This window comes from Ipomoea nil, unplaced genomic scaffold (assembly GCF_001879475.1).
Source record: "Ipomoea nil cultivar Tokyo-kokei standard unplaced genomic scaffold, Asagao_1.1 scaffold3087, whole genome shotgun sequence".
NCBI classification, from domain to species: Eukaryota; Viridiplantae; Streptophyta; class Magnoliopsida; order Solanales; family Convolvulaceae; genus Ipomoea; species Ipomoea nil.
Window position 1 is genome coordinate 2,053,768 of NW_017619515.1, and position 10,894 is coordinate 2,064,661.

Below are 10,894 nucleotides of genomic sequence, written 5' to 3' on the forward strand. Positions count from 1 at the left end.
ATCTGTGTGCTAATCCCGTGTTTCACGCTAGGACAAAGCATGTGGAAATTGATTATCACTTTGTACGCGATAAGGTCGCTTCAGGAGAGTTTGTAGTCAACTACGTATCGACCACTGATCAGCTGGCTGACATCTTCACCAAACCGCTGTCTACATCAAGGTTCTGCGCTCTGCGTGACAAGCTCAATGTTGTGTCTTCCACACCTTGTGCTTGAGGGGGTGTGTTAGTATTATTATTATTGTTATGTTATATCCATGTAATATAGTTATGTAATATGTGGTGTGTAGTGAGTCTAGTCTATTAGTCAGGGCTGTTAGAGATAGTTATTTTAGATATCTCTTGTATTCCTATTCTCTGGTTAATCTACGAAGAATTATCTCTAATCTTTTCTTATGCATGGTTACAATGTTTAATGATTGTAAGTTGGAAATAATTTCAATGTCATGCATGGAATTATTGATTATTTAAGCACACGGATATTTTTATCCTTGTGAAAGCTTTAGAAATATTATGTTATATATATATATATATATATATATATATATATATATATATATATATATATATTAGTATTTGTCCCATGCGATGCATGAAAAATATGTTATAAAAATATACTCTATATGAGGTTTATTCATATATAAAATTTTTGTTATTTAATAATTATTATGTGTGAATTCCTATGATAAAATTATGAACATAAATATATTTACAATTAAAATAATATTTAAGGTGGGTGATTACTACAAATCTTAAACTATATTAAAAATTTAGTACATAGTATTTAATATTACAAATTTTTAAGAACTTAGTAAACTACAATAGTAATTGAATTACAATTTTAGAGTCAACACGGATCAAAATTTTTAGACCTTTCAGATTTCTAACTCTAGATGTAGCAACATACAATTGACCTTTAAAGACCAAACAATTATTTATAAATATAAATGACTATTAATCATCATCACCATTTAAAAAATAATTGTAACAATAATTGCTCACCAAACCATACGGCTATATTATATATAGTTAAGATTTCAATTGTTTTTTTAGAGTTAAAATGATTTTCAAGTGTTAACATTTACTTTCCTTATCTGGTTTGTCCTTCACTTTTGTGTTCTTTTCCCTTTGATATTTTATAAATAGTTTTCAGGAGTAGTTTCCCTTTGATATCTGGTTTGGCATCATTTTTAATGCTATATTATTATTTTTGTTGCAAAATTCTCTATTTCCATGTAATTATATGGGTAATGTATTAGATTTTGTTGTATTGCACTAAACATTTTCTTCACTTGTTTCGTGTTATATATCATATGTTTTTCACTCTTATAAAAAGTGTTTGCTAAACTTGCTAAATCTTAACTATAATACCAACATTTGACCATTAATATGAACATTTAATTTTCACAAGACCATATGACTTAATTATAATTAAGATTTCTGATTAAGGCATGAAACCTTTGAAATATTTGTTATATTTCTGATAAAGGCAGAAAGCCCACGAAATATTCTGTTATATTTCTTATGAAGAGATGCAGAATGTTTATGCATGAGATATGCATAATGAAATTCATAAAATTTATGAATGCCTTTAACACAAAGTTTCTCATTAGAATGTGTTAAATTCTAAAAGCCAAAAAGTTTACTGTTTATCTAGTATGGAAATTAGCAGTGAAAAGAATTCCAAATTTAATTCATGGATTATGATTTAAATTGGTATGATTCTTCAGGTTAGAAGAAACATGAAAAGTAAAGGCTTAAAATCAAAATGGTCTATTCTCCAAGATTGATGCTCTCTGAATGGAAGATGTTTATTCTCCAAAGTTGATGATATCTCAAATGGAGGAGATTGAATTTTTATTTTAAGGAGTTCTCACTACTAATAAGTTCAACACGATGATTAAAATTCTTGGTTGTAGAATTTGCAGGATATAAATATTTATTGACTAGGAACCTATTAAGTGGGTCCTGGTATAATCAATTAAATATTTTATTTCACCAATTCATTAATAGAATATTAAAATTCTATCTATCATCATGTTCAGTTGGCTAAGTGGATGAGATTAAATGAAATTTTGATATACTTGAATAAAACCATTAATTATGGTTTAGTATATTTAACAGAGATTTCCATCCTGAAAAGATATTCTAATGCCTTAGTAGATGGATATTTCTGCTTGGATGAGGTGTAGTTTTACGGATTTCTTGTTGGAAAAATAGCATTAAAATGGCATAAATTGGCATGTTAAGTGGTTATTTTGTGGTACAATTATCAGTGGGGTCCACTTTCGATTTGGGTCGGGTCAAAGTGGATTCGGGTTCTTCGTAGTGAGACGAAGAGATTGATATATTGTACACTCAAAACGGATAATGGGTGAATGAGATATTGATTCTCAAAGTAGACCCATTGATTTGGAAAAATGAAGGAAAAAGTGAGCTTTGTCTCACATTGGTTTGGAAAGAGGATTTCACCCCCCTCCATTTTATACAAGAGCTCTTTTGGAGTTTGTAGAATTGTATAGCATAGAGGCTCTCTAGCGCCGGGGGGAGGGGGTGCAAATCAAATTCCAACTAGAAACGAGATCGAAAAGGCTTGATTCAAGCTCGAGTTCGTGTGTGCCGGCACCTGCGGGCAAGAATGTCGTCCGGAAAGAGCACAACTCTCGTGCAATGGTGACCACGAGAGGTGCACTCTCGGGTTGCACCACAACACGAGAGATGTACTCTCGTGTGCTGTAGCAGCGCGAGGCCGAACGTGAAACCTGGTGGCTGTTTCAGGTGTTACAAAGATTGATTCAATATCTTCTTTTAATTAAGAAGAGAGTAGGACAGCAGATTTGGAACACAAAAGAGGGAAGAACGAGAGAGACACAACACACAAAGATAAGCACATTTTCTTCTAAAAAACTCTGCTCCTACTCCTTTTCTTGCTACTGTGTTTTGCCCGTGCTCTTGCTCGCCGGGTTCGTTCGTTTGGGTGCTCAAACGTCAAACCGTTGTACATTTTATTCTGGGAAACCTAGGCCACAACGCTCCTAGCACTTTTGGGAGGTGGCAAAAAAGTTTTAAGGAAAGACAGACACTTTGCCTAACTCGTACTATTCTTTTCTCCTTCTCCTTCTTTCTGGTTTTTGGATTATGCTTTTAAGCAAAAATCCGTTCTCCTTCTTTTGATATATTCGTTGGACTAGATTTATGATCTGAGGATTATTAATTCTAATTTTGGTTAATATATATTGGTATATCTTTTTCGTAGATATACATGTATATGTAACCTTTGAGTCCGTTTTATATATATTTGTGTGTATATATATATATTTCGGATAAATATCCAATAATATTTTATATACTTGTGTGTATATATAAATATTATTTTTGGGATATTAAATCAGCAACTTTCTTCTGGCCAAAAACAGAGAGGATCAACAAAATGCTTCTCAGAAACTCCACCAGTTCTTGCAAGAAGCGGCAGATAACGCAGCAGAGTTGCTGAAACTTAGCAGCAGCATAAGCAAAGAAGCAGTGAAGAATGAAAGTGAAGGACGACTGATTCCTTGGATAAAACACTCTCCGGTGATGCTTGAGGGGGGCAGAATGGTGGGTCATCGCCGTGATCATATGCTGATAGTGGATAAACTCATCGAGGATAATGATTGGGCATGTCAATTCAAAGTAATCACAATTTTTGGTATGACCGGTATAGGAAAAACAACTTTAGCTACAAGTGTCTATAATGATCCAGACGTTGCATCCCACTTCGATGTACGAGGTTGGGTTACCATGTCTCGGGAATACAACAAGACCCAAACGCTACACGACCTTCTTTGGACACTAACAAAGGAGGCAAACATTCTTGATGATGATGTAGCAGCTAGGCAGATATACAACTTCTTGAGAGGTAAGAGGTTTCTAATTGTTTTGGATAACTTATGCAACACTCAAGCTTGGTATGATATAAGAGGATGTCTTCCTGATGAAGATGATAATGGAAGTCGTGTAGTGCAAACCACTACGCATTTAAGGAGGGATTACTTTTATAGCAATAGGAATTTCGGTGAGGAATATTGCCCCCCACGTTTCTATGTCCATCACATGTCTTTGCTAAATCAAGAAGAAAGTTGGGATTTATTTTGTAATAATCCTTTTTTGAAACAACATATGGCACCTAAATTTGAAAAAATTAAGAGCCAAGTTGTAGAGAAATGTGATGGATTGCCGCACTCAATTCTTGTAGTTGCAAAGCGTCTATCTAAGTGTGACAACATACAAGAAGAATGGAAGAAGGTTGAAAAGGAAATAGAGTTGCTTGGAGTTCTAGATAGAAAGGCACTCACCCTCACTTACCATCAATTGCCGCAACATTTGAAAGTTTGCTTTCTATATTTTGGAGTTTTTCCAAAACGTAATGCAATCAAAGTGAAACAACTTATTAGGTTATGGATTGATGAGGGATTTATTGAGCCTTTGGAGAATAAGGGGTTAGAAAATCAAGCTTATGAGTATTTAAAGGAGTTTATTGATAGAAGTCTTGTTCTAATTGACAAGTGGAGTTTTGGTGGAAAAAATTAAGAATTGTAGGATGCATAGTGCCTTCCATAGCTTTTGCGTAAGAGAAGCTCAGAAAGAGGGAATTTTATGTGCTTTAAATACTCAGCAACTTCCACTAGGGTCATTTAGCATGTTTGCAAATTCATGCCGCTGGTTAAGTTTTTACACAAATAAATTTGACTATTATGTGTTGTTAAAAACAAACAACCCTCGTTCCATTTTCTTCTTTCAAGAAGATGCTGAAATATTTGTATCTTTCAAGTTGCTTAGAGTTTTGGCTTTTGTTCCATCTTCACTTCTTCAAAGAGTGCCAACACACTTACAAGATTTAGTTTTTTTGAGATACTTATCTGTATCCGAATGGTTTGAGGGTCTTGAGCATGTAGTTTCAACCAATCGAAACTTGCAGACACTTGTTGTTTCTAGTAAAGAATCCCAACTTGGAACACCTACTATCCATTTGCCTTCAACAATTTGGAAGTCACCACAGTTACAACATCTTGAACTTGACAAATCTTATGTGATTGATCCTCCAAGCATGAATAAAGAGAATATGCAAACATTATCTTGGGTGTGTCTAACTCATTGCAAAACAGGAGTATATTGCAAGTTTCCAAACATTAAAATTTTGAAAATCTCTGTATCTTGCAGCAGTCCAATTATTTTGGATAATCTTGAATGTTTGGAACGACTTGAGAGGCTATGCATTTCAGTTTTGTTAGGCCATGTTGTAGCCCTTCCAAAACCATCTGTGTTTCCTTCACAAATAAAGAAGTTGAGCTTGAATGGTATTAACCTTTCGGAGAGGGATTTAACAGTAATTGGCATGTTACCTCAGCTTGAAGTTCTCAAGTTGAAAAATATCTTTCATGGGAAAATATGGGAAGTAGAAGAAAGAGGATTTCCTAAATTAGAATTCTTGCTTCTTGAAGATAAAACGCTCAAGCAATGGATAGCTGATATATATTCATTTGATTATCTTGAGTGCTTAGTCCTAAGATTTTGTTATTGTTTGGAAAAAATTCCTTATATTATGCAACGTATTTATACCTTGAAGTCAATTGAGTTGCAGCAGTGTTGTCCTTCCGTCATTGCTTCTGCTGAGGATATCCACCGATCTAAATTGGAAACTAGAGATGCAGTTTTTGAGGTTAGAAGCTATTTATTTTTTGCATTTATTTTTCTATATATTCAATATAAAAATGCTAATTTTCTTTACAAAATCTATTGCCGGTTTCTCCTTCAATTCTCATCTCATTTCACTTTTTTCCATTTTGCATTCTCTTTGATAAATATATCAAAATCAGATGAATCAGAATGTACACACATAGAAGAGTCTATACCTTCAGATGTTAAATGGATGTATGTTAGAATTGAGTGACAAATTAATTGGTTATCAACTATTCTATATATAGCTTTTGATTATATTTTAAGTTATGTATTTGATCCTATTTGATTTTCTCTCGTTATATGTTTTGTATCTAAAAGGATATCTGGGAAGAATATCTCAAGTCGAATAATCAAATGTGAAGAACTGAAGATGATGACTACTATGAAACTAATCCAGATTTAGAACATGTTGTACACAAACGAGAGTCGATTCTCCTTGTTTAGATAATTGTGTACCAACTGTCTCAAGTTATTGGGTTGGCGAATGGTACTTTTGAGTTGTGATTATTGCATGCACTTTTTGGGTGTGAAAATATTTTCAATATTTGTCAAGAGTTTTGTAATTCAATGATATAAATGTGATGAAACTCTATATTAGAGATGTTGAAATTATTGCACCAAAAAAAAATGTTGAAATTAATTATGTATGTAAAAATTTTATTTCAAATGCTTAATTTGAATGATATAAAGTGAATCAAAACAAATTTGGAGCTTGCATTTGTTGCATTCGTGAAGACTACTTCAGGGTTTCTTTCACTTTCTGCTGCATATTAGTCGTTAGGCCCACTGGATTTTGGCGTTTTGTTCCAACTCCACCGCAAATTATGCTGTGCAACCGAATGCACCATGCGCATGGTGCATTCGATGCAAAATGACGTCGTTTTGGTTAAAAATGCGCGTCCTACTTAAAGAAGAAATCAGGTTCGATTCCCGACAATAGCATTTTTATATATCCATAAATTCATAACTATATATCCACAAATTCATAACTATATATCCACAGTGAATGAATGAAGTAAAAATCCACAATGAATGAACTAAATCCACAGTAAATGAATGAAGTAAATATCTACAATGAATGAACTAAATATCCACAATGAATGAACTAAATATCCATAAATTCATAACTTTTTTTTTGAATGTCCACAAATTCACAACTATACATCCAGAAACCCATAACTATATATCCACAGTGAATGAATGAAGTAAATATCTACAATGAATGAACTAAATATCCACAATGAATGAACTAAATATCCATAAATTCATAACTATATATATCCAGAAATTCATAACTATATATCCACAATAATACTATTGCCGAGAATCGAACCTGAATTTTTTTTTTAAGTGGAACGCGCGTTTTTAGTCAAAACGACGTCGTTTTGCATCATATGCACCATGCGCATGGTGCATTCAGTTGCACAGCATAACTATCCCAACTCCACTGCACCGGGCAAATTATTGTGTGGATCATGGTCCACACAATTGCGTGGACCATGAATATCAGGTACATTTTTAATATATTAAAAGTATATTATTTTTGTATTGAAGGTACATTATATAAAATAATGTACCCTTAGTATATTAAAAATGTATTTTCAAAAAATGTACCTTTTACGTACATAAATAATGTACCCTTAGTATATTAAAAATGTACTTTTTATTTATGGCTCACACAATTGTGTGGACCATGGTCCATGCAATAATGATTGTCATCCAACAATTTGGGTTAATAGTTTAATTAGGCCCTGTTTAGTAAATGGTTGTTAGCTGTTAGCTGATTGCGTTAATTAGATGGTATAACTAGTTGATAAAATTAGTTGATTGTAGAAAGATGTTTGGTAAATTAGCTGTTAGCTGATAGCTGTTTGGTATAATTTCTTTTTTTCAAAAATTTAATTGAAAAAATTGTTTTGAGTAGCTTTTTGAATTTTAGCATTTTAAAGTACAAAAAACTATTTAACCAAACACTTATATTGATTTTTAAACCAAGTCAAACAACTAAAAGTGGTCAAATAAATTAAAATTGGCTTGTTTTAAAAAAAAAAAAAACAAAAAAAAAAAAAAAACAAAATTGACTTATAAGTTAACTATTTTATCAAACAAGGCTAATCTTTTGGTTCCTAAAAAAAGTAACCTTAATTCATACAAAATTGTTCTGAGATATGTTTTGTCTACTTTGATGTTCAAATAAATGTTTTTAGAGAATTTATCCTAGGCCCAAACCGACAAAAACCAACCCTTATAACCTTGGTGCATGTCTGTGTCTTATGTTCTGAGTTTTTTATTTGTGTTATGAAATTTTGTATCTTAAGAGTATGAATCTGTACTTGAAACAAATTAGTAATTATGTCTTATGTTATAAAATTTTGCGTCTTGTGTTGTAAAATTCTGTGTCTATAAATTCAAATTATGTATCTAAATCATATTTAATTTGAAAAATAAGTAAATATATAATGTATATGTCCTGTGTTGTAATTTTTGCATCTTGTATTATGAAATTTTATATCTTATGAGTATGAATTTTGTACCTCGTCATTTTGATCTATGCCATAATGCTATGTGAATCATGGTCCACGATATAAATGGTAACATAAACAACAGCCCTTAGCTTATTGGCAATGATGGTCATGATTGACAAAAAAAATTTCGACAATCATGATTTTTTGTCAACGACTAACCAAATCCAGCTACTCATCGTTATTGTATTTTTTTTTTTTTTTGGTATATTCAGGATTTTCACCATCGGACACAATGATTAATCTCCTCATTAAATTGTAGGCACCCCTTTTGGATGGGACACGGTGCTCGTTATTGTTAGTCGGTAATATTAATAGACAACTTTATGAATCCCCAAAGTTTTCATAAACGCAATTTCTTATCGTAAATTTTAAACCTTTGACTATTTTTCATTTAAAATTTCTTGATTTCTTAGTCGTGATGAGCTATAAAATTTTATTTTTAGTGAAGAATATATTTAGAGATAAAAAGTATTAAATATTTTACTATTCAAACTTTAATGTGAAGCGTGATTGCAGCTGGAAAATAAATCCTTTCGCTAACTAAATCACATAATAGCCTAAGACTCCTTCTAACATAAATGCTTACATAGGATTCTACATGTAACACTTTCAATCCTTTTCTTCATAAGTTGTGGTCCCCCATTGAGCTAGTCTCAATGATTTCTTATTTAGTATGGTCCAAATTAAATTAAACACTCTGTTTAAATCTTTGTCATAATATTCATACTACTATTGGGAATGGGATGTGGTTGTCAAGCATGTTTTGCGATCGACGAATTTTATAGCTCATGTTCTTATGAAGGTTGCGGGTTCCTAGTCCGATCTAGGAGATTAGAGTCTTGTTTTAGCCTTTTGCATTTGTGATCATTTTTAATTTAATAATGTTTTTTTAATAATAGGTGTCGATTATTTATAAATTAATCACAATCTTTTCAAATGTATGATAACATACATGAATATTAATATAAAATTTATTATAAAAAAAATTAAATCAAAGTAGCATTATACATCAACATCAGGTTTGCTTGCATATCCACACTTCAAAATAAAGATTGCTCACAATTATCCATACATTCACTAATATGTAAAAGTGTACTAAAAAAATATGTGCACCTAGTGATATGTATAAATATAAATAAATGATGGATTAATTGATGCAGTTTGTAATTTTGCATAGCGGAGCACGTGTTTTTTGAGTTACTTTTACCTATTATTATCATATTCATTTTGTCCTTCTTTAGTAACATAACTTATCAGTCAATTTTGACATGTTTAACCACTATTAATTGTTTGATTTAATCAAATAGTCGTATTTGATTAATAAAATTTTTATAATAATTTATTACTCTAAAAAGTTAAAATTTAAAAAGTTGTTCAAAACAGTTTTTTCAACCAATTTCTTGAGAAACTAAATTATTTTCTCCAAAAACACCCCCAATAATTTTATTTAAAAAAAAAAAAAAAAAAAAAAAAAAAAAAAAAAACAACGAGATTGTGTAGACGGGTTTAGCAGTCCCATTTGCTAGTATTGTTAATATCATTGTTTCTTCATGGTATTAGGCATAGACGGAGCCAGAGGGGGGCAGGGGGGTCAGCTGTCCCCCCTCACCCCACCCCTACCCTATATTGTATATAATATGTATATATAGTACATTATTCATATAAGTATTATAAAACAGATTATGTAAACAAAAGTTGTGATAGACGAGGTGGTAGCTAATGTGTATGAGTTTCAGAATAGCCTGGGTTCACAATGTCATAGTCCTCTTCACTTTTTTGATTAACACAATTAAATTTTGGCATAATATATATAACTTCCATATAACTTTCTTTATATTAATAATGGAATGTGTAATTTATAATGCGTTTTATATTCGAATTGTTTTATCAAATTAATTATGTTTCATATTTTGTTATAAATATTTTTATAAAATTTTAATATGTTTTATTTTTCGCTATATCCAACAATATTTATTGTTATACTTTTTAAGTATTTCATTTTTTTTAAACATTCTTTTTTATTTTAATTTTTTTCCCTCACTAAAAATATTTTCTGAATCCGTCATTGAATCCATCCTTACTTCTTTGCCCCCCCTCAACATATTTTCTGGCTCCGTCCCTGGTATTAGGTAACGGGGTGCTTGAGCCCATCGACGGAGCTCATAAACCCATTACCTAGTACCATGAAGGTAATTAGCAATGGGACATATGATTACTGATTAGCGTTCACGGGCTTTCTAAGTCTGTGAACATATTTTTAAATTTTTAATATAAATTCAATAATAATAATAATAATAATGATGATAATATTATTATTATAGGTCAAAATAACATAATACACTCCTATTTTAAAGATTGTTTTGCATTTAATCAACTACAACTAATAACTAATTTATCAAACAATTTTCTACAATAATGCAATTAGTTAGTGAAATGCGCTAACCCAATATACTAGCAACTATCAGCTAAGTCAATTCGCTATCAGATATCAACTATTTGACAGACATCACTTTTTATAATTTTATATGGCGATTTTTCTGATTCGTCCCGGCAATTTATATCCTACACCACGGCGCGCGTTGCAATGTGCGCCCAAATGCAAAACGACGTCGTTTTAATTTTTTTTTTTTTTTTTTTTTTTTTTTTTTGAAAT